Consider the following 27086-nt stretch of genomic DNA (forward strand, 5'->3'; position numbering starts at 1 on the left):
CATTTTTTGAAAAACTTTTGTGAACACCCTGTATATATTTATTACGGAAATAGCAATTATAAAATTTAATATCTATGAATGTAAAGAGTCAAACGCTTATCCTAAAGAAAGGTAGTTCTAGCAGACATTACTTTGGTTTAAGAATAATACTTTTCTTTAGCCTGGTAATTTTTCTAGAAAATATGGGTGAAAGAAATCAGCCGCAGTTGGTGCTAAATGGATTTGAAAATGGAAATGCAGGGGTAGTCATTCCTCCTAATGCTAGGCGGCGATGGGATCTTTCTTATTTAGAAACTGAAAGTGAGTCAAGGTCAAGGCATTCGTTGTCTGTTGATGAAAACAGTGAAACACGTGATTTATGTTCAAACGCTAGTGACAAAACAAGCAAGCTAGCTGCAATTGGTATGTCGCGTGATAGCTCACAACAGCTTTTGTCTGTAGAAAGTGAGAGTGGTGGAAGTCTTGTTACCAACCCGTTTATTGACCTTGTGGTTACCGATGATAGCAAGGAATACGAAGAAAAAGAAAGTAAGAATCCTTTTGTAGTTGGTAATTCATATGAAGCTACAAATTTAAATATTGGTAGAAATCTCTTAATAAATAGTTTTATGCCTTTCCATATTAGGGCAGATAAATTAAATAGTAATATTACAGGTAACTTATTTAATGAGAAAATTCAATCAATACCTAGTACCGATGGAACAAACGATCTTAATTTATTTCAATTTCTATTAGCAGTACATAAAATTATGAAACAAAAATTTTTTCCAGTCGAGTCAGTTTTAGTTGCTGCGTTAAGTAAAGCGCAAGGGAGGTTGAATCAAGAATTGCTTACTTTGTATGAAATGTCACATGACTGGAGGTTTATTTCTAATTATTTGTTTACTAAATTAGTTACACCTTTAGGAAAGCGAGAACTCTTAAATCGGTATGTAAGAGTAATACAGAAGCCTAGAGAAAATTTACTAGATTTTGTAAACAATATATGCGATGCATATGAAATATGTTATGGTACTGTGAATGGGAATAACTCTAGTGAATTAATTAGTTTAATAATGGAAGGGATGCAGCCACAAATTAGGTTTGATATTTATAAGTACCGATACTCAGTATCAATGGAAGATCTTATGGGAGACATTATTGAGTATGAGAAACATCAGCGGAACTTAGAATCGTATAATGCACTGGTGAGAAACTCCGATACAAGTAAAACCCAGAAAAACAAAATTGAGTGCTATTTTTGTGGCGGACAGCATCGTGTTGCTAACTGCAGGGCTCATAAACAATGTTTAGTGAATAAGCAGTTAGTGAAAGTGAATATGAACTTAAACTCGGACGGACGCTTTGCAGATCTTAGTGACCGGTTAGTGGGAACTACTCAGACGTCGGGGTCGGAAGATCAAATCCGAAGCATTCATAGTGGTGTTAGTGCCTCCAATAAACAATTACCCATTACTTTAAATAATAATGAAAGACGCTTTGCAGGTAATCGGTCAAGGTTGGGGTGGTCCGAGAAACAAAAAAGTGAAAGTAATGATGAAGTGTTGACTCTTATGAAGGGGTCCGGGATTCGATCCCATGGGGGAGGTAGAAGTCATGGACGTAAGGGAGTACAATTAGAACAACACGAAGTGGTCCCAAAAGCTATACCAGTTAATGCGAAAGTGACAGATAGTAATACGCGTGACCAACAGCGCGGAGACTTTGGTTTCAGTGGCGGTTATGGAGGGAACAGCTATAAAAGTAAAAAACACCTATTTAAAAGAACTGAAAATAGATTTTGTCATGATTCGCAACAACGAGAGATAGGGGAAAGAAGATTTGCGTATTCTGAAACTAAAGTTAGTGATAATAAAAATAAAATAGAAAAAGAAAATGCCAATTCTTGTGGAACTTTGACTGCAGCATTGGTGGATGCTTTTGTGTTGGGACAAAACATAAGAGGTGGTTTGGACACATGTTCAACGGCGTCACTAATAAACAAACAAAGGTTTATTAATTGGAATAAACAGTTAAAATACCCAATTAAGATAATTAATGAAAAATTCGTAGGAGTTGGGGTTGATAAACAAAAGTTAACATTAGATCAGTGTGTGATCATTCCAATTAAGTTTAGATACCGTGTTTACAGAATGAAGTTTTTCTTAGTGAGTGACTTAGAACCAGTGTTCATAGTTGGGATAAATGAACTTAAAATTCTAAAAGCGAACATCGACTCAGTGAACAATAAGTTGTTTCTCCCTTTGGAAGGTGCTTATGTACCATTAAACTTTACTTTAAAGACCCTCCCCCCTAATTTGAAAACAGAAACTCGTCCGGGTGATTTATTTTTCAGTGAAGCGGCCGGAAACACTTCCAAGCTATTCTTGCGTGAGTCGGACACTGATGGACAGTCAACCAGTCAGACATTGGTTTCACAGAGAGAGGGGCATCTCAGTGGTCCAGTTCATGGGTTTTGCAGTGTTGCCAGTGCAGTTGATCCTTCTATTGAAAGTGGTTCTAATACCCATATGGAGCAAATGGCTTGTCCGTTGAGGGTGGATCCAGATGTACTTGAGGCAAACCCAGACTTACAAGGGTACGTTGATGAGATTTATAATAAATATTCTAATGTCTTTGCATCGCAGGTTGGAAAAATAAAAGATTTTGAGTATAAAATACAGCTTAACGACTACACTCCTATACGTAAGAAAGCTTATCCATTATCTCGGAGTTCGCAAAGAGAAATGGATAAAATATTAGATGAAATGCTAGAAGCAGATTTAATTCAGCCCAGCAATAGCGACTATGCTTTTCCATGCTTCCTAGTGAACAATAATGACGGATCCAAGAGGTTAATTGTTAATTATTCGGATCTTAATCGTCATTTGTATTTGAACACACAGTTCACTCCTAGGATTGAAGATATATTGGCAGAATTATCAGATGGAAAAGTATTTAGCCATTTAGATATTTTGAAGGCTTATTTAACAATTCCTTTAACAAAAGAAAGTAGACACCTTACTGCCTTTCTTACGCATAGGGGGCTGTATGAATTTAAGGTCTTACCTTTTGGTTTGGCTGCAGGTAGCCATGTTTTGTCTAAAATCTTGACTGAGTTATTATATCCATTGAAGGACGAAGGGGTACAATGGTACATGGATGACCTCATATGTAAAAGTCCAGATGTTGAATCACATAAGGAATTATTGGAAAAAGTGTTAAGATTACTTGAAGAAAAAGGTTTAACTTTGTCAACTAAGAAATGTACTTTCTTTTCCAATAAAATTTCTTACTTAGGTTATATTATAGAAAATGGGAAAATGTATATGGATCCTTCAAGGTTAGAGGTCATAAGAAAACTACCTGCACCAAAAACAAAAAAGGGTTTAATATCTTTGTGTTGTTTCTTGCAATATTATGCTAAGTTTGTACCGCAATTCCATGAAGTCATGGAACCAATAGAACGTTTACGTGGGGCTTCAGCGGAATTTGTCTGGGGAGTGGAACAACAGAAAGCTCTAGACGATGTAAAAGAACTATTTGTCAACCATGTTATGTTGAAACTTCCAGATTTAAGTAAGAAATGTATAGTCAATACTGACAGCTCTCTCAAAAGTTTAGGAGGGGTCCTCCAACAGTACGATGAGAATAATAACTTAGTTCCCGTTGCATTTTACAGTCGGCGTTTAAAGAAACACGACTTTAACAAACCTATTTATTTATTGGAAATGTTAGCTGCAATCGAAACCATGGAACGTTTCAGTACCTACTTACATAATCCTTTCGAACTTAGGATGGATCATTCTGGTTTAGTATATGCTATGAGAAATATGAGGAGGGTCAAGCGATATGGATCGCTATTGTATAGACTCTTTGCCTTTAACTTTGAAGTAAAATCTATAGCCTCGAATATGAATATTTCAGCCGATTTCATATCTAGATTATATGATCATAACAATTTTGAAGAAATGGAAACCGAACCATCACATGCGGAACAGGTTAATAACTATTGTTTAATAAACATCTGGAATATGCCTTATGCTAATATTTCCATAAAAGAACATCAACTCAAAGATCCAGAGTTAGAGAATATTATAAAAGATATAAGAGCTAGGAAAGAGGTTGAAGGTTATAAAATAATTCAAGAAATTCTTTGTAAAAAGACAAAAGCAATTAGGAATCCCTATAAGGTTTGTTTGCCGAAGGAGTTAGTTCCCAGCATTATTGAATTCTTTCATACACAAATTTTACCAGGTTCTCATGCTAGCATTAATAAGATAATAGCTAAGATCTGTGCTAGATTTACTTGGAGAGGTATCCTAGAAGACATAAGAGAATACGTATCTACTTGTGTAGATTGCCAATTAAATAAAAGTCATAACAGAAAACAATCAGGTAAATTAATATCACAGTATGAGAACATTGTTAACCCTAGAAATACCAAGGGGGGGGTCAATTTTGCCCGCGCGTCTTTTTTTGTTCAATTTGAATACCTTAAAATGCTTTACGGATTCTCATTTTTTTTGTTATTGTTACTTTTGATTAGAAGATCATTTTGGAATTTTTCCACCTATGTTTAAAGCAGTGTGGTTTTATATAAAAAAATATACATGTTACGCGGGCTGATTTGACCCCCCCCCCCTTGGTCATAGGTGCTACCCATTCTTTTATTTTTTGATGATTTCTTAATTTTGTTTTTTATGTCCAAAATTTAATTCTTTTAAACTATATTGAATTTCCCTTTATATAAACACTTAGCCTTACATAGAGCCGGCCCTAAAATACCATGATATCTTTCTGATTGGATAAGATAACCAAATGGTCATGAAAGTAAGAGTCGCTTTTATATAAAGTGATACATTACTTACAATATCACAATGGACCGATACTATACTTCCATTGAGTTAGCTGGCGAATTATACACCAACAACAATCTGACAGTCGTTGGAACTCTCCAACTGAATAGGAAAGGCATACCAAATGAACTGAAGGACACTAGAGATCGTGCAGAACATTCGTCAAAGTTTGCGTTCACTGACCCTTCTACCGGTAAGCCACCTGTTACGCTAGTGTCATATATTGCTTCGAAAAAACCACTACGAAACATACTTATGCTTTCCACCAACATAACGACGATCAAGTGAACCCAAGTGAATCCAACAAACCTGATATAATTATTTACTATAATGAAACAAAGGGTGGGGTGGACATCATTGACCAAATGGTTCGACAGTATTCATCGAAGCGGGGAACAAGAAGATGGCCTCTCTCGCTTTTTTACACACTCGTGGATGTTGCTGCTCTAAATAGCTACACACTATTTCTACTAAATTTCCCCGAATGGAATAGCAACAAAATGGAAAGAAGACGACTGTTTCTGCTACAACTTGGGGAATCTCTTTTAAAACCGTACATTGAAAAATGGGTCTTGAACATAGACGGCCTCAAAAAGCCAGTAGTATCAGCAATGGAAAGCGTTCTGGGAAGGAATGTCCGTCCAAAAGTATGAGTGGGACAGCATATAAACGAGAGTAACTTACATCTCAATAATTTTAAATTTTTGCCTAACCTTACATAACCTGAACTTTATATTTTAATAAATAAAACAAGCATTTTCGTATAATATATCAGTGATTTCACGCATTTTTGGTATATATACACTACCAGTGCTGGAAATATTCTCGGTTTTGAAATTTGTTCAGTTTAACCATGAGTCAATAAATAAGGTCAGCAAATTACTTGAACCGAGCGCGGGCAAATTTGACCCCCCGTTGGTACTTCACGTAGCTGTCGCGAGCATGGTCTTTCTAGGGTTAACGGACTCTGGGCTGTAGACTTGCTAGGTCCTTTGGTAGAGAGTAAGTCGGGACGATACTGTCTAATTGTAGTAGACTCTTTTTCAAAAAGAGTATTCTTAGAACCGATAAAGGTCTTATCTACACAAAGTGTAATAAACAAATTGTACAAATTGATGTGTAGAAATGGTTTTATATTCAGTATATGTCATGACAATCACTCAATCTTCACCTCAGCGAAGTTTAAAGATTTTGTATATGCTAACGGGATTAAAGATATTAGTATCTCACCATATCACGCGGCATCTAATCCCAGTGAAAGATACGTGGCTACAATTAAAAATTCCTTAAGAATATATTTTGGTAATAAACAGAGTTCGTGGGACAAAGGACTATGGGAAATAGAATTTTCCGTTAATAATGCGGTCCACGAAGAAACTAAATGTAGTCCCATGGACCTAGTTTTCAATTATAACGTTTGCAACCCTCTAGATGTTAAGTGGAAAATAAGTACTATGAATTTAACTCAAAAGGATCCAAACTTGTGGAATAGAGCTTTAGAAAATCTAGATAAAGCCTAGAAACGTAAAAAGAAATTGTATGATCAAAGACGAGTAGAAACAGACTATAGGATTGGAGATAAAGTATTAATTAAGTCACAGGTTTTGTCTTCATTGAAAGAAAAGAGAACTAAATCATTATGTGCAAAATGGATCGGGCCCTATCAGATTGAGAGTTTCTTAGGTAGAAATACTATTAGAGTAGTAAACGTTAATAATCCTAGGGATATACGTAAAAGCCACGTTAGTTTAACTAAAAAGTACAGAGAGCCTAGAAATAATGCATCGTAAATATTGCTAAATGGAAAATAGGTAATAATCTAGTCAGCCTAAAGAAAAAAAAATCTAGTCAGTTTATAAGATCTTATTCGAAATAATTTCCATCTAGTCAGCTATTTAGACAAATGTAGTGTTATATAAAATTATTTATTTAAGGAAAAAAGGTTTTTAATGTGTTTACTAATGCATGTTTTTATCAGTATTCCAGATCTGGATGTCCTTATGTCTATGTATTGAGAATTGTTTGTATGAATTGTCATTGTCCAATGTCCTACATGGAGATTTTAATGGAAACCGAGAATAACAGATATATGGAAGCTTCCAAAGATTATTCCAAAGATAATTCCAAAGATGGTACCAAAGATTATTCCAAATATTGTTTCAAAGGTTCTTCGAAAAAATAGTTCTAAAGATTATTGATGGAAAATAATGGTGCTATATCAGATGAGTACAAAGGATAAAAAATTTTGTAAATTAAATATATGTGAGATTTATAGAATATTGTTACCTCCTGATATTCATATTAGAATATAAGGTATATGTGAGTATTTTTAAGAACATCTAATGAGTATATATTGTAAATTTATGAATAGATAGACAACATTAGTAATAGCTATTTAATTTTAACTAACTTAGAGTGGTTGATAGATTGTTAGTGGTGTGTTAGAATTTTTGGGGGATTTTTTTTCTTAAGTTTCGTTTAAATTTTTATTTTGTATGTAATGAATTATAGTGAGTGTGATGGGTTAGTTAGAATTAGTAGTTAGTAGTGTAGTGTAGAAGTAAGTTATAAGTTTAACCTACTAAAAATAACTAGTACTATCTATTCATAATTAAAGGTCGAAATGGAATATCTTAATATGGTTAAATTAATAAAAAGTTGCCTCAACTTTTTATATGCCGGGAGGGCGATATTTGTTGCGTGTGATAAGTTTTATCACACTTGATTCTGGAAAAAAAAAGAAAAAGAAAGAGATAGAAATCATGTTATCCTAGAGGTTATGTTAAACTTCCGAATACTCGGCATATGCAGCGCCTCTAGAGGAAAACTTGAGAACTACTGCGTTTCGAATGAGCTGCGGATTACCTAAGCGGCTATTCGGAACGAAATGTAGAACTGGGCACATTGAAATTATACTGGTTCTATAGCATATATATTTAAATCTAATCGGAATACGATAATTCTTCAAAAGTTCAAGTGTATTAATATCCGAGTTGGTGAAAAGTGTTAAAGTTCTATTGAAGTTAATCAAGTGTTATATAATATTATAATTTATATAAATCTGTAATTGGAGTCTAATTGTGTGATTATTTGGTGGAATTCAGAGGCAATATTGTGAAATACTCCTCCTGGCTGGTATTTAACAAGGCATAATAGTGAAATTGTCTAATGGTGAGTGTTATACTTTTTCAATTTAAATACAAGTAATTTATTCAATTTATCACATTGTGAAATATATTTAATTATTCTAAATACTTATTGAATTTAAGGAGGAATTTAAAATATATTAGCTATCCACGATTTAATGTATTATAGTATTAATCAAGTAGTGTCAGTTAATGTATCCTATAGACATACTTGAACACGTGTTGGCTTGTATGAACGGAGAATGTACTTATAGATATTTCATAACTGTTAATATTATCTTCAATTGTTTCAATATTCAATCTGTAATTTCGATACATTTTTGATAGTTCAATTTTTTAGTTTTTTTTTTTTAATAAAATAAGAAAAGATAATTTACTGATTTTCCGTTTAAAAGAACCTGATATTGAATTACCTATAAAACGGTATATTTCTAGTGCAGTTCGCAAGTGTATTATTAATGTATTTGAATTTAATGTTAAAGTTATTCAGATTCATAATCTTTAGCCAGATATTTGAATATACACCAGTTAATTTCTTATGATAGAGAAAAAAGGTCTAACAACTCTAACCCCTCGAATACTTTATATAGTTGTCCTGGATCTAATATCCAGCGGCCCAGAACGGCGTCCATCGAGGCACGTTACAGTATTTGATGTTCATTTTTAATGAATTCTCCTACAACTGGATTTTTCACTACTCTTTTGTCTTTCTCCTTTTATTTCAGTTAAAGTTGTTTCTAAATAAATATACGTATCATGGCATGTCAGTGATATGACAATGAAATTAAAGTTTTAATAGAGGTTTGAGGGAGGAAAAATTTATATTGCGTGTAAGCAAAGAATTGAAATTTACAACTGTTAAACTCGATTAATCAGTTTTCAGAAATACTTCTTCCATAATTATGTAGATGTAAACAAGAATTTTAGGAATGATACAAAGAAATGGATCAAAAGATTGAGATCTTCGCCAATAATTAGATGTTGGATCAGGAGCCACAAAATTTTTGAACGGCCCCCAAATCGAGATTTCTTATTTTCTTTACGGAATAAGTGCACCATACTGAGTTAAGTGGTAGTTTTGGTTTGGCTGCACTATGTATAGTTCTCCAGATATAAGGCGCACAAGAAAATTTGTAATTGTATGAAAAACATTGGATTTTTTGGATCGGGGACCACAAAAATTTTGGATGGCCCCTAAATCGAGTTTTCGTATTTTTTACGGAATTAGCACATCATACTGAGTTAAGTGGTAGTTTTGGTTTGGCTACACTATATGTAGTTCTCCAGACATAAGACATGCAAGAAATTTTATAATTGAATGAAAAAACATTGGATCTTTTGATTCAGGGCTCACAAAATTTTTGAACGGCCCCTAAACCGAGATTTTTTTTTTTAACGGAATAAGCATATTATATTGAGTTAAATGGTAGTTTTGAATTGGCTGCACTATATGTAGTTGTCGAGATATAAGGCGTACAGGAAAACGTTTGATTGAGTGAAATATATTGGATTTTTTTTTTTTTTTGGATCAGGGGCCATAAAAATTTTGAATGGCCCTAAATCGAGATTTCATATTTTCTACGGAATAGGCATCATACTGAGTTAAGCGGTAATTTTGGTTTGGCTACAGTATATGTAGTTATCGAGATATAAGGCGTACAAAAAAAAAATTGTAATTAAATGAAAAACATTGGATTTTTTTGATCAGGAGCCACAAAAATTTTGGATGGCTCCTAAATCGAGTTTTCGTATTTTTTACGGAATAAGCACATCATACTGAGTTAAGTGATAATTTTGGTTTCGCTACAGTATATGTAGTTCTCCAGATATAAGGCCTACAAGAAAATTTCTGCCTGAAATATATTGGATCTTTTTATCCAAAAAGAAACTGTAATTATTCATTGTTTTACACTATCTGTAATGGGCAAAGGCATATGATGTCTTCAGGACGAATAAAATTGCATTGCGTTTCGCAAAAAATTCAAGTGGTATATATATCTCTGATATCTTCAGAAATTAGAAAGTTATTTGAAGGAATATTTTAAGGGATATTTTATACCAATTTTTTACATATACTTCTTAATTTAAATATTAAATAAATATTTTAGCGGAAATCCCATTCTAAATAAAAATACTTTAAATAAAACTCAATAATATGCAATAGCCGTAAATTAGGCCTGTATGTTCTGAGGTCAGCAGTATGCTTACCTATTTAATAGGTGAATAAAAAAAACATTAGTTTTGCACTTTTTTTCATCACTAAATGACATCATAATGCCTTAGTAATTGTTTCTTAGGGGAAAGAGATATTTTAAAGTACAGTTTCAATTTAGGAGGACTAAAGCGCTAGGGGTATAAATACGTGTCCGGATTAAAATCTACAGTGCAAACCCTATTAACCTACTTGGGCTAGGAGGCAATTAAAAACAAGCATGTTATTTGATCTAATCAGGATAGGAGCACAGCAGAGGAACCGGAGCGATAGCGCAGGGTACGTAGTCCGTACGGAACAGGCTCTCAGCCATAGTGGATATACACGGTTATAAACGAGGATAGTGCAAAACACACTTCACATGTCATAAAAACAATGCCTTGCGTGTGTGACAGCCTTGGAATTCTCACTTTGGAATTGTCTTTAACTAGTTCTTGACTTCTTATGATTTCCTTATGGACTAATGCGTGGTTAACCATATATTTTGTTTTATGTATTCCTTATTACTTATGTCTGAGGTAATAACCATTTATATATCCTACTACCTGTTTATTCCTATCCTGAAATCAGAATAGATATTTCTCCCGTAAATTTTACAGAAGTATGTGCCAATAAAATAGACAGATAGCGCCACTATCAAACTAAATATATATTAATAATAAAACAGTTACCTGTGCCATTACCACAGTTGGTATAACAACATAAGTAGAAACAAGAGTAACTATAACGAACCAAACTACAAAATTAGACATTTTGTTACTCTTAGTACCGTAGAAGAAAACCTATGCATCCAGAGACAAGTGCAAAAGTGTTAGCATAATTTTCTTTTAAATATCTCGTGAAATGTTGATACAAATATTATGATGTCAATCAGAAGCTCTTTGAGTGACAAATACCATGCGTACGGGGAAAGTGCATATGTTGACAGAAAATTTTCTTAGTATAATCTATGTAGATACGAAAGAAAAACATTGTTAGGTAAAGAAAGAAAATATGCCTAATGTGTATAAATAATAAAGATAGCTATCAATTAGAAATACTGTTTTCACAGATAACTAAATAGTTTGATTCTAAGGCGAGCTATACACGATGGAATAAGTTCTAGTATTTCTGTTACGAGATTTCTTAGGGAAAATGTTATAAAAGATCTTACAGGAAATCATGTCTTTTCGTGTCATAGATGCAGATATTTTCCTTGTCATAACGAATGACATTGCTAGGTGTTGATTCACAATGCATTGCAATAAAAATGGCGCCTACTAGAAGACGGCATTACTGTAGTCGGAATAACATTATGTACTATACAGATCCATAGATTGTAAAATGTACAGAAAAATTTGGCCGTGTCTTTAATTTATCCATGTCGAGAACAGAACCCAACCAACCTCTGTGATACTATGTATTCTATAATTATGATATTGAAATGAAAAGAAATAACTGCACAATTTTCCAAGATACCTTAAAGTTCAAAAATAAATAATTACTTTTGTTACTTTAAATGATTCTTTAACACATTCTACGGTGGTATCTTCTTACTATATACCCATACTTTTATCACTAAAGGATTCTCTAATGATTTCACAGTGTTGCTTTATTGAGATAGGCTTAAATAACTGCGTACTGATTGATAATATGTGTGTACCTATTCCGTGCAGTTCTACAAGATATCGTCAAATTCAGAAAGAAAACACATCACCTGTCTAGCTTTAAATAACTCCATTATACATTCTAGAGTGTCATTTTCTTAGCACATTCCCCAATAATTGCGCACAGATTAATAATACACGTGAACAGTGATATGCTGTAAAAATGTTTCTTCATGTGAAAAACGGGCATAACCTGTTCTAGGTCACTCCACAAAAAGAATTGTACCTAATTCGGTTCAGAGCAAGGTGGTGAAGCTGGTGGGCCTGTGCTGGATGCGTACGTAGAAAGCAGTCGTGATGCGACGGTGGGTAGGAACAAAACGATCGCTCGAGCAAAATATACCCACCAGCCTATGGTAGGTGATGGCCACAAACAAGACTCGTATATGCTTTCTCTGAGTTATTTTATTGTTGGAAGATAGCCACTCTTTTCTTCAGACAGTAGTGAACAATTCCAACGTTCCTACAGATTTGTGGGTGATTTAAACACTTTGAATTCTATAATATTGTTGAAAAAATGGCTTCATTCATGTTGCTTGGATGCACTTTCATCACTACTTCTATACATTTCCATTTTTGATGGGTACAAGAGAAAGAGATATGCGATGAACTTGTTCTAATACTGTGTCAATAAGACCCTTGGTGAAGCAAACGTTGGTGTAAGTACTCATACATATTACGAAAAATGCGACTTCTTGAAAGAATTTTGGGGACACGGTGCGTGCGGTTCCTGGTTCGATCCTCACTTAAATAAGTTTGTGGTTGACAACATCGTGTCCATGGGTTTTCTCGAGTACTCCCGTTTCCTTCCACATTTTCATTCCATCATCGTTCACTTGCTTAATCATCGTCTCCCTTAACCTAACTGGCATAATCGTGGAACGTTAAACTGAAATATTTTTAGTGTTTTTAATGGAATCCCATGTTTATCTTTTGTATACACATACATACATACAGTTTTCCAACATTGTGTAGAAATTCAGCGCCGGTAGTAATTATTATTTTATGCACCCTTCTTTCATTTCTAGTCATTCATTTTAAACGTAAAGTTACCATTTTTGAGACGACATCTCGTAAAATTGCACCGTTTTCTCTTGGGGTGAGTGTGTTTTCGGACGTTTCTCTCATAAACGAAACAAGTGATTTCATTCATATTTCACAAATACTGTTTATTAGCAGTTTTATTGTATGATATCTCATTGTTTATGAAAAAATCCATGAAAGATAAATTAGCCATGGGAGTAGATTTATCCGAATGATTTCTTCAAATACAACTCGAGTAATTTTGTTCATTAATAAATACTTAATTAACAGCCCCATAACGTGGAGTACCTCGTTACTCACAAGTAAAAAATCCAATGGTAACCTTAGTCTTCATTTTCGCATGATTTTCTCAAAAGTAACTCAAGCTATTTTGCTCATATTTTATAAAAGATCTACAATATGGAATAAGTACTCCACAAGGGTACTTTTTCTTTTGAGAGTGAGTTCTTTCCGGACAAATATATCAAAAACTGATCAGGCAATTTTATTTATACTTTATAAATAAATATTTCATTCACAGTCCTACAATATGGCGTGTAATATCTCATGAAAAATCCACAAAGTTGATTTTCTTCAGTCGAAGCTTTCAAATACGCCTACTGTAATTTTGGCCATATTTGGTAAATAAATGTGTAGGTAAGATGTACAGCATCGAGTAGTTTAATTTAAGAAATTAAAAATGTGAAAGTCTTATAATTAAAAATAAACTAATCGTTCAGTGAAGCAAACCAATTTATTACTATAAACAAATATATTGTGACAGTTTCGCTAACTAACAAATTTGCTTCATCAGACACTATGACTTACATGGGAATTAACAGAAGATTAAATACCACGAGAACGCGGCACTAGTCCTAAACGGCATAGACCCAAACTGCACAAGACGGGCAGTGTGATCGCCGAGGGATGTCATCCCTCATATGTGTCAGGCACGTAGCCAAGGGGGGTCCGGACCCCCCTCCCTTCGAGACCAGAAATGTAAAAAAATTAAGGAAGGATGAAACAAAATGAAATGAATAAAAAAGGATCAGCGTTAAAAAAAATAATGAAAAAATACTACAGGAAGCTTTTGGTTACTCTTTCTTATGAGGAGATTTGTATTACTTGCAATACATGGTGGCGAGGTAAGCGAGATATCCTGGAAGAGTCAGGAAATTTGAAATTTCTAGAAAAGTTACAGAATTCTCAGAATTTCTGCTACTAGTCAGGGAGATTTCAAGCTTCCGAAAGCATAGAGTGCCGTTGAGTAACAGCGTGGACATTTTTTATCAACATTTTTCGTCATCGCATCCTTGCAGAATCAAACATGTTATTTCAAAAACAATTTTCTACTGCTCCTTTAACCTGTCATTTGGAACCGACAGTAGTTGACGGAATAATAAAAACAAAAATTTATACGGAAAAGGAGTTCTATTAGCATTTGATTCAACAGAAGAAGGAACGCAGATATTGTAAAATATTTTACAAGACATTATTGAGTATGTACTTTTTATAATAGTGAATATGTACTTCTCATAATAGTTGAGATCATAATTAAAGGAAAATTGTTATATTTGAATGAACAAAGAAAGGAACGTAAATATTGTAAAATCTTTTTCAATACTTCTTTCTTCTTTTATTACTCGAGATTTCTTCATAGTGTGTTATTAAAAGACTTGCCAACATATCCTCTATTGTCCTAACAAACAAATATATGTTGATAGTAAAGTAGTTTACATTGATCAAGCTCCTGAGCCTTCAATCCCCCCCCCCCCGTTACGAAATCCTGGCTAAACGAACCAATATATGTTCCAGTAAAATAGTTTAGAATGATCGAGCCCCTGGTGTGATGATCACAGTATTTCATGTCACGGACCCCCCTTCACGAAATCCTGGCTACGTGCCTGTATGTGTGATGGGCTAACATGGCCATAGATGCGGGAAGCTCACAAATCTAATTCCTAATCCTAATCCTAGTGAAGGGCTAACGTGGCTATATATGCCGAAAGCCTAGAAATCTAATTCCTAATCCTAATTCTAGTGACGGGCTAACGTGGCCATATATGCCGAAAGCCTAGAAATCTAATTTCTAATCCTAACTCTAGTGACGGGCTAACGTAGCCATAGATGCCTAAAGCCCAGAAGTCTAAATCCTAATCCTAATCCTAACCATACTTACTATGTAATTTCAGTTTTTATTTATTTATGTATTTATTTATTTATTTTTAAGGGTAACTTTTCATTTTTGTTCGATTGTTTCTTACGTCCTCTGTATTTTTACTACCACCTAACTTATTGTTCACTTATTTCCCTCTGTAATTCAGCTAATGTGCAGTTATTGTTACATAATAAAAACAAGGAAAAATAGTTAGCATACGTGTCTTCCGCGTAGGAGATCCGGATTTTATACCCGGTGGGAGTTCGTGTGTACAATGAGAGGATCCTGCTGTAAGCTGTACGTCCACATCTTCAGAAAGGGATGCTAAAATCAAACTAACCTTTCTTCACTTATGGGAATTGTTTAACAATTATAACATTTGAATTACATTATTAAGCGTAAAATTCTATCAAGACAACTATCAAAAGTAAAGTTCATATATTTATTAAGCGAGACGAGAGATTTTCGAGCTCGGACTTGCTTTAAGAAATAAATATATGCACTCAGTTTCGACCTGAACTTTTGGTTACATCTTACCCTTATTTATTAGTTGAAGTCAATGAGACTCACGGTAGCTCGATCTCGTTCCTAATTATTTAATTGAGCTCATGCTCCCAAAGTGCTCTGGCTCACTATCCTCAATGGAGCTCATGCTCCGTAAGTGCAGTGGCTCACTATCCTCAATGGAGCTCCTATTCCGTACTGACGCTCCCTAAGTGTTCTGGCTCACAATCCTCAATGGAGCTCCCACTCCGTCCTCACGTTCCCTAAGTGTTCTGGCTTACTATCCTCAATGGAGCTCCCACTCCATCCTCACGCTCTCTAAGTGCTCTGGCATACTATCTTCAATAGAGCTGCCTTTCCGTTCTCGTGCTCACTAACCTGATGGGGCACGCGCTCACTTGGACATAGGTTTTGCCTCTTTTTCTACCTATAGCGTTCGTGCTCATGTGCGCGTGCTCGCGTTACCGCTCAATTATTCAACTCGAGTACGATTTGAGCTCAAAAGCACAGAACACGAGTTTGACAGTCTGTTTGGAGATGATATGCCTACATAAGAGTTTCGGTTTTTTATATTATATAATAAATAAATTATTACTTAGTGCATAAAGTTTTTTATTAAAATAAAACAAAATAAACAATTAAAATAATATTTTTCAGTGCAAATATTTGGTACGCGGAAGGTGAAAAAATAGTTAAAGCATCCAAAAATAAAAATAACATGAGGCTAAGGTTGTGTAAACTGAAAAATAAACTTTTCCACAACAAGCTATAACATAACACCTAGCTAACCTGAATATGTGCATCTGTAATCTAATTTATTGTTTGCAAAACAAGTTAAAAACAAAATATCTGGTAATGTTTTGGTGGACATATACACGGATTTGTTAAAACTAAACAAAAAGAATAAAAATAACCTTTATATTTGTATACACAACAATAATATTTATTAAAAAAAACTATAATTTAAACGTTTTAAAATTTAAAAATATAGTGCCAACTAGTTGTAACAAACAAGGACATTTACAAGTATAAAAAAAAATAAATTTTATAAACCAAAAATCAATCATTCAAAATCATTCAACAATCATTCATTCGGCTTCCATTATTTCGGATTCACTTCGTTCCGTTCAAAGCTTCAACATAAAGTCTCTGAGTACCTGTCGCCAAAACATTAAATATAAACTCAAAAAAAAAAAAAAAAAAAAAAAAAAAAAAAAAAAAAAAAAGTAGGCCTATAACAAATGTATGGTATAATATAAGAAGTCAAAATTATTTATTAGCAATTTACATGTATACTTCTTTCTTTTAGTGCCGTAATATATTTGTGCATTTAACTAATAGGTAATTATTTCTTTTATTCTAAATATTAATTAATTACATTATGCATTCTTATTATTTTTATTCAGTCTCTTTTATTCTACTATCTGTCACATCTAAATAAAATGTCATAAATCATTTGGGTAATGATCTCCATGTGATAGGCAATACACTATAACTATATACCCACTATACTACACGTTCCATTATTGTAATATACTAATACACTTTACTCTTTACAAAAATGAATTTTATATTTATTTTTTATGTATACGTTATTTATTACTATATTGGTATACAAATGATTAAAAAGTATGGAAAAATGAAATTATGGAGTTTTATGTCCCACGCTTATGGCGGCCAGGCTAAAGGAGTCGGTGATGATGAGAAATGAGTGAAATGAAGAAAGTGAGAGAGCCCCGAGGAAACCCACGCACACGGTGTTTGTCCTCCAGAAAGTTCACTTGACGCGAGCTGGGATCGAACCAGGACCCCATGCACCAGAGGTGAACGCTCTACCAATGAGCCACCGCGGCCCTAAAATGTATGAACTTCTGAAACTCGGAGAAGGGCAATTGCTGCCCTCCCCAAATGACGCCTCTGGTGACAGTTCACAAAGTCCTTTACCCTTTTGTAGTAGTAGCTATCGGTGAACAAAAATCTATCAATGATATAAAAGAAACAAATACTTTAGAAACTTCATATTGAGTATTTAAAACATCTGTTTTGGAAAATTTATGTATTTTGTATGCTATAAACACCTAAGATAAATTTTATTTTCCTTCCAAACAGATTGTACAGAACATATGTACATCAGATGCGCAAATGCCTGTTTTATTTATTTAACTGTTACATGTCATCCAACAAATTCATATCATAACTTATTATGACTTGAATATTACTTCTTTTCTAACATATTGTTAATGCAATAATAATAATAAAAAAAGCATTTTCATAAAAACATTTTTCTTGTAGAAGCTAGTTCTGTCTACCGTATTGATAGTTTCTTGTTCTACTTCGGAGACGAAAAAAAAAAAATCAAATATGGTTGGCTTCAACTTAAAGATTTTTCTAATAATAGCTACTTGTCTGTATGTAGTACTGGCAGCGCCATCTGTGCAGGTATGTTTCATCATTCATTTTTTTGTTTCAAAAGTTTTTCCTCATGCATTACATATGCGCACATTCTTTTGTATCTTTTGTCTCTCCCTTTGATGGAAAGTATCTCACTAATAACACAGTGCTAAAAATTGAGGTGAAAAATCTATTATGATATATGAATACGAAAAATTAGGATTGGGAATTAGAAATTAGATTTCGGCAGTTATGGTCATGTTAACCCAACATGTATGAGGAATGACGTCTATCGGCGATCACATTGGGGAATTGGGGGGAAAGAAAGGAATGGGGAAGGAAGGAAGCAGCCTAGGGCCATTATGTAAGGTATCATCCCAATATTTGCCTAGAGTGATGAGGAAAACCTTAGTCAGAATGGCTCACCTGAAAAAGCTTTGGAAGTCGAACTCGGGACCGCTCTCACCGAAGGAAAGAGCCCACGACTAATACGACGAATGTTGCAAGTTTTTATTATTTAGTCTAAATTATTTATTATTATTATTATTATTATTATTATTATTATTATTATTATTATTATTATTATTATTATTATTATTATTATTATTATTATTATTATTATTATTATTATTATTTAGTTAAACGATCTGCATGGTTAATTTTGGATTTCCGAAATTTTTTCAAGAACGTAAAGTTCTCACTGCATTACCGTTTTGTTTTTGGTACAAATTGTTTACAAATCGTAAATAAATGAAAATTTTGTGTGAACAATCGTGAACAAACAATTTGCATGGTTTATTATCAATTTTCGAAACTTTTTCATGAACATGAAGTTAACCTTGCCCATTTTGTTTTTAGTATAAATTGTTTACAAATCGTGAAGAAGAGATTTTTTTTTTTATCTGGACAATTGTGGACAAACGATGAACAAATGATCTGCTTTGTTTATTTTGGATTTTCGAAAATGGGTTGACATTACCCACTTTGCTTCTGGTAAAAATTGTTTACAAATCGTGAAGAAACTAAAATTTTATGAGAACAATCGTGAACAAACGATTCGCATGGTTTATTTTTGATTTCCGAAAATAGGTTCTGCCAGGTTCACGCACATCAGAGACTAACAGAAACAGTAGCGTGATTTCAGATTTGTCTGAGGAAGGGGGGCAAGACCCCTTGATATAAGTAAAATTTCGCGTTTTTCACTGACTTACTACTATTCTATTGATAAAATCTATATAAATCTCAAACTCAGGGGGGCAAATGCCCCTCCCTGCCCCCCTAAACAGAAACCCTTTTAAAGATAACACTTTGATAAAATTCATAGAACATCAGAAAGCATACAGTACTTTTTTAGAATGTAGTTATGTTTGTAACTCTTTCTAATACAAAACTGCTAAAACTTATTTTAATAGTATAAACTATCTAAAATTTACAATTGTTATGCGTAAAACATTCTCTGAACTATTGTTAACAAATCTGCTTAATTTTATGAACATCGGTATTGCCTATGCTATTACCAATAGACTTGAGTGTATAAAATAGCAGGAACATAATACAATCTACACTGAAAATTTTCTATAAAACTTTCTTAAATCTATTCTTTAAAAAAATCAATAAAAGTTTAAACACGATCAAGCCAATAAATTTCTGAGATAGTCAGGAATTGTTATATCTTTAGATACTTACTCGTGTTGAAAATAAAACTTTTCGATTTTCTTAAATACCTAAATATACTTGTTAATTGAAATTGTCACTTTTAATACCATTTTTTTTTGGGAGGGGGGGGAGTTATTAGTTGCTCCAACGATCATTATCTTACAAGGTATATTCGCGAAGTGTCCCCTCGGGATTAGTGTAAAACTGATTTAAATGCAAAGTTTTCCGCGGCACAATGTGTATTGTACTAATTTTAGCGGCGGCCCATACCGGTAATTTCCATATTTATGGGGTTTAATATATCCAGAATTCAATCATTACTATAACGCTCGGACACAAAATTGCTCTTAGTTTCTTTAGATGTAACTGAATATCTCAATATGAACGTGGGCATATGCAAAACAAATAGGATCAATTACTGCTTCTCTGACACATGTTACTTATCAAGGTCGCCATCTTGGATCCGCCATATTCGATTCAACTTTTAGTTGTTCAAATGGGAATAAGTGCAAGTGATACATCAAATTGGTGTATCAATTTTCTCAGAAATCCACTGTTGTAATGAATTTTACTGTATCTTGTGCCGTTTGAAAGATTTTGCCTGTTAAATCCCTCCAGGCACTTCGCAAATACACTGCAGAGTAACATCAGTTAAGCTTACGTTTTTGATGTTGACAAATCAAAACAAATTTAAACTGGAAAAACGCTGTAGGTATAAACGAACTCTTTACAACATTGGTGTCAAAATGTTATTACATTTGTGTGAGTGATTGTTAGTATTTCCATGTTATACTATAACAAGGAAGTATTGTATTATGGTCAAAATGCCTAATGTAAATCCAGATACAACCAGTTTTGGGTGAAGACCTACAATGTTCGTATTGACATCTATGTGTCTGTATATACAGTATGTACGTACGTTCAGAGAATATTTCGTCAACGATAAATAACATAAAACATAAAGTATACACACGGGGCCCTGCACAACTTTTTATTTGGTTCAACATTCGTTAAGTGCCTGACATTTAACATGCAATACCTTGCAAAGGGTACAAGCTACGGTAAAACTAACTACACCAATGCATTTCCGAGAAAACTATACATGAATTTGATGTATCACTTGCACCTATTCCCATTTGAAAAACCGAAAGTTGAATCTAATATGGCGAATACAAGATGGTCGACGGGGTGGATAACATGTATCAGAGAAGCAGTACTTGATCCAATTTGTTTGGATATGCCAACATTCATGTCCACTTACACCTAAAGAATCTAAAAATAATTTTATGTCCGAGCGTTATAGTAATGTATGATTGAATTCTGGATAGATGAAGGCCCATAAATATGCAAATTACAGTTATGGGCCGCTAAAATTAGTACAATACATATTGGGCCGTGGAGAACTTTGTATTTGAATCAATTTTACACGAATCCCGAGGAGACACATCGCGAATGTACTATGTTAGATTCAAGGTGCGATAAGTAGAAACATTGTTACTAAAATAAATCAGGCTTTTCAATGATATCATTCGCATGTGTCGCAATCCATAAAATCACAAGGAAATTTGCCCCCCCCCCAATTTTTTTTTTTTCAATTTGGATACCCACATCGGGACATCAGGTTCACGTATATACACAAGATGTATCTCGAAAGTACTATATTCTAGGCTATATGTTTGGCAAGTTTTATTATGTAGTATGATTTTTAAAAATCAAACCGTATTTATATACAAAATGGAAAATCTAAAACGAGGATTCAAGATCCTCCTCGTACACCAATTAACTTTTAATTCCGTTGTGCTACATTATCCTCAACATAAATCAGAGTTTTGATTAATGTGTCGAGTGTCCACATACTGGGGGAACATATTCCTAGTTTTTTCCCTTGGAAAACCAACCTTTCAAGCCAGCAAACAAGCAAACAAACAAACCAAAAAGAATATTATCAACATACCTTTGATCCGAACGGCCTTCAGAGTGATCGCAAAAATATTATTATTAACTGATAACATTATTATCATTGTGTTACCGAAAAGAAGTAATAATATTCATAGCAAATGTTGTTAACATTTTAAAATATGAAATTGAAATTTTGTCAGAAACACTGTTAGTAACATGTGTTATGAACAATGTTACCCTCGGTCTAAATTCACATCTGCGTGATATTTCCCTACCTCACTCCCTAACACTATAAACACACACACACACACACACACACACACACACATATATATATATATATATATATATATATATATATATATATATATATATATATATATATATATATATATATATATATATATATATCACAATTTATTTAGTTTTCTTTTTCTTCTTCCTTTCTTTAGGAGGAACTAGCACGGGAAATTCAAAAAAGACAATCTGTAAGTATATTAACATATTTCTGACAGTAGGTACTATTTTACAAGAGTTAGACTAGAGAGAATATTTTATTTAAGTATTAGCTGAAATGACCGTTCTCCGCACGAGGAGAATAAGGATTGTGCAAAATACTTGAAGTAAAGGAATGAGGCAAATAAATAACGAAGAGCAACGCCGTCGGCGTTATCATCCGTGTCGATATTCAGGCCAACTGACATGAAAGGGAAGAATAACGTTTATAACATTTAGAAATAAAGAAATGAGTGAAATAAATAATAATAATAAAGAACAATGCTTTTGAGCAAACTGATATGTCTTTTATTTTATTTTATTAATTTATTTATTTTTTATTGTTTGCTTAACTTGGGCTACTGTCTCCAATCAGTTTAGCAACAACGAAAACTAAGGATTCGACACTAATCTCGGTTATTTTGGACATTTTAATTTTCATCCTTTTTCATTCCCACCTCTAGACCTGCTAAGGATCTTACTCACAAATTACTTTTTCCAGATAGTAAGTCACATGAGCACCAATTTGGTTGAAAATGCTCCAGACGTTCCAGAGTTATGCTGCAACCAGGCCCATATCTACGGAGGGTCTAGGGGCTGGGCCCCCCCTAAAATTTTCGCTTAGGCTTGCAAATCAACTATAATATGGTGATGAACTATAATATGGTTGGGTCGAGCCCCCCTAACTTCTACCGGGCTCCCCCTACTAGGGATGCGCACGAGACAAGATTTGTGGCTGTCTCGTCTCGAAAATGTGTTGTAAATGTGATGTCTCGACTCGAAAAATGTATATTTCTCTACCGGAACAGCCGTGTCTCGACTCGAATTTTGTCAGGGAAATCCTGTCTCGACTCGTCTCGTGCGCATCCCTACGCCCCTACATTTTTGGGCTGGCTACCGGACTGGCTGCAACATTCACACCGTAGTTAAGACTAGAACTCTAAAAAATAAATAAATAAATAAATAAAAACGAGAAATACCGTATGAGTCCGCTTATTTTTAATAGCAGGATAGCCGTTCTTTTCATGGTTTCAACAGTATGTAACCTGTAACACACTAAAATAATGCGGGTTGTCTTTCTATATGAAAATTTGATGACAGATACACGTATAGACACACATTATTTTATGTATTTGTAAGGAGTAAGGTTAAGGATCAATTCAATATTTTAATCTAATATCAAAGATTTGAATAGGCTTATATTGTATCAATTAATTTTAAAATGGTTATGCTGTTAAGGAGTCCAAATTCAAAATTCAATGAGCAGACACTTCAACCGTTATTAGTGTATTATGTATTTTTAACGAGTATAGTACGAAGAACTCTTTGGTGCTTTCTTGCATGTTCGAAATGATATTTGATTAAATCTAGTAATTTGGTTGCAAAAAGTATTTACCGCGACGTTACAATAAATATGAGTCAAGAGCCAATTTGTTACTAAACTGCGGAATATATCTAAAGAAAATATTTTCCGGATCGGGATTCCGGACCAATTAAACCGCTTATTAAATATTGGGTTCAACGTTTCACGATCATGCCTTGTGCGCTAAAGGAAACCGAGATAAGTGCAAACCTCGTACGTACAGATATTCCCCATCACAAATTCGTACCAACTGGAATTGAACCAACGACCCCCATCATACCATATAACATGAAAAAAAAAGTCCTTAATTAAAAAGAATAACAGAATATCCCATTAACAGTTTAAGGAGTTCAATAGTTAAACACAATTGCATAAGTAGTTTAATCCTAAACCATTTGCATTCGGATCTTTATTATTTACTATCTAATCCAGGGGTAAAACTGAGGGGGAACGCAGGATACGCGGTCCCTCCACTCCCAAAAAATATTTACGGTGGCCCTCCAGTTGCTAAAAAAAAATACAATAGGCAAAGATAGGCAGGGAAGCGGCCTGACAGCATGACTCTACTGTCCCTCTACCTTTTTCAGATCCACTTTTCCCCCTGATCTAATCTAATGAAAGGAGAAATTAAATATTCAGAATGCATTATATATTCGGATGATATTAAATTACATAGAAAATAGAGCACAATAATAATGTATTAAATCTCAAGGTTTACATTTAAATCCTATTTATAGTTGGAGTACATTGTGCAATGATTTGTATTATATATCTTTAAAAGTTGATAAATTTTCTTTCATTGTTCTTAGAACCAGTTTTATAGTATGAATCATGTAATACTAAAACGGTATTTGAAGTTAAATAAGTTAAGAGTTAAATAAATTGATGTTATCCATGAGACTATTAAAATTTCTAGCCTTGTCTCGATTCATATCTCGAAAATGAGACGAGAATTTTCGAGTTTCTAGTCTCGTCTCGAATTTTTTTTAAAAATATTTCTTGTCTCGCTTTCAGGAACGGATAAGATTTTTTTTCGTTTTGTGGACAATATTAAATATATGTAATATGGACTTGTATAACAAATAACATAAAATAGTTACTGATACATTACAGAAAATTCTTTCGTTAAATTTATCCAATAAACAACCGGTAAACTATTCTCTGTTGAAGTGTGGTCCTTCGAGTCTGGCTTAAATCTGACAGCCTTCGATGTGAAACGTTAGTTTGATATGTCTGTTGTAGAATTTACACAATTAATCTCATTATATTGAATTTTAATACAACATGAATCAATCTAAGAACAAATACCAACAATATTGCTATTTTTTTCTTTTACAAAGATAATTGTATGCCCATGAAATAATAGGATCTTTTTTCTAATTTCAGTATACATTTGGAGTTGTACCCTTGGGAGTGTATTTGGCCTGTCAGTACCGTGGCGACTGTCCATACACTTTTGGATAAGTATATTATTAAAACGAATTTGTTAATGTAGTTAACCAAATAATAAAGATTTACCTCATGTAACTATTGATTTACAATTTCTTTAAAATATTTTCATTCCCATAATTTTCTCAGTTCGTAAAATGACTTCAATTACTTCAATTGGTAATATGTACTTAAGTACATTCAAAACTATATTTTATAAGTTGGAATTGTTTTATTCTCCTTAATTTTTTTATTAATACAATATCTTTATAATTTTACGCAGTAGCTGAATTAGAGGATGTGACTGCGTAGTTTTGCACTGAATAGGACGTATCATATCATATTTATCCAATACGACTCATCACATATATCAAACATACCTTTCACGCTGGCATTTTAGCTTAAATTAAAAATTAACCAGGGAGAAGAAAAATCACCCAAAATGCATTACATCATCATGTGAAATTTGAATGAATGTTTATTGCTTCTAGTTATGAGCAAATGCAAGACCAAGATCAAGACCTGGGTTGTCTTGGTCTTGGTCTTGCACTGGAACCCTTGGTCTTGGTCTCGGTCTTGGTCTTGTCTTGCTTACAAGAGTATTGCAAGTCTTGCTTTTAAGAAATCATATACTTTTCATAGGTAAATATTACTCTGGATATAAGGGATAATAAATTCTACCATGCGTCAATAGTAACGGAAATACAATGTATGTTTGCAAATGTAATAATTTAGCTTCATGTAAATATGATGATAGTGTATAACATAGGCGATGGCCATTATTTTTTTTAATAGATGCCCACGCTTCACTACTTATAAGATAAATCACAACGTTTCGTAATCTTTTCTATGTTTCTTAACAAATCCAATACTCCACTGGTTCCCAACCTAGCTAGGTTACCCCCTGAGACGCATGAAAGAAAATCAAGGCGGCACAGATTACTCAAATATGATGAATTTCAAAATTATTTTTACACTCTAAAGGCGTCAGATTTTTTTTTTCTTTTCAACTACGATTAGCTACTCTTTGTATTGAACAAATGTCCAATTAAATACTGAGACTTTATTTTACTGATTCCAATATGTACTCAGTGGGGAAGAAACATCGACATTACGCAAAAGCGGTGAAAAAATGGAGTCTGAAAAGAATAAAAGAATTAGCTCGGTTGAACGGAAAACGAGTGCGGTGTTAGCAGGGGCGGATAAAATCACTGGGCTACCGGGCGTGCGCCCTCTTCCCCAAGCGTCCCCTAGATGCAACATATAAAATTAAATTTTGAACTGAACAGAACAAACTTTAAATCGTGAAAATCGGTGTAGTAGAAACGAAGGAACATATTTTGTTTTAAGTGGGGCTCATACATTAAAAAAAAAAAAAAAAAAAAACTGTTGAATTTTCTGTTTTCTGAATGTTTAACCTCATCCCGACCGTAAACTCAAACATTTCGGACGTCTCTGTGTAAACTTAGCTTGCTATACATTATTTTGCATTTGAAATACATGTAACTGTTTTCTTATAATGCTACTTGACAATATCGAACGTTTCCTTTCAATTTCTTGATTTTCCACGCATACATATACATGGAGTATCCGCGCTTTTTTTTTTTTTTTTTTTTTTTTCACGACGCGAGCAAGCGTGTTTAGATTCAATACAGTACACTTGGCAACATCAAGCTTTATACAACAGAGAACGGAGCAACAAATTATTTCATACGTCCACAAGATAATTATATCAATTTTTTTATTATTATTATTATTATTTCCATAGCCAAAAGAACACACCCTAATATCCAAAGTTTGCTTATAAACGAGCAGATGACACCAACAGTGTTTGGCTGTCATATTGTCCTCAAAATACGGTTGTTTGCAGCGTGTGTATAAGTTATTTTGTAAATCGAACGAACACATTAGTTAAAGGTTCTGTATGTGATACTAAACACGCTTATCAGCGAATAAGAGAACACAAGTCCTCTAAAATACATCAGGCTAGTGTGGATGCCTACATAATGGGATCCGAAAACGTTCTTGCCTTTCTAGAGTAATGATAAACAAAGAGCAATATAGTAGACAAGTACGTACCTTTAGATTTTGAAGCAATCTCCATCAGCATCCAACATCATTTGCCAACGTTCCTGCAGATGCACAGTACCTTGGTGATAAAACTCTGATACCGTGGATACAAAAAAGTCCGCAGGTCTCTCTAATTTGCGAAAGATCTCCCACGAAGGGAATAAAACAGATGACATTGTGTTGACGCAAGGTCCAAAGAATATGGTACATAACTGTCTCCCAGTCAAGTTGTTGAAGGGTCTCCCGCGTCCTTTTAC

At 33.7% G+C, this 27086-nt stretch overlaps 1 long non-coding RNA gene across 1 annotated transcript; it reads left to right on the top strand.

Moving 5' to 3' along the window:
• The first annotated feature begins 408 nt into the window (after positions 1-408).
• LOC145681778 (uncharacterized) lies at positions 409-24850 on the top strand. The gene is made up of 3 exons (XR_014130865.1): positions 409-528; positions 21926-21961; positions 24718-24850. It is a non-coding gene; the product is annotated as an uncharacterized LOC145681778 (long non-coding RNA).
• The last annotated feature ends 2236 nt before the right edge of the window (positions 24851-27086 follow it).

Source organism: Thermobia domestica, chromosome 3 (assembly GCF_964235325.1).
Source record: "Thermobia domestica chromosome 3, izTheDome1.hap1.1, whole genome shotgun sequence".
In the NCBI taxonomy this organism is placed as follows: Eukaryota; Metazoa; Arthropoda; class Insecta; order Zygentoma; family Lepismatidae; genus Thermobia; species Thermobia domestica.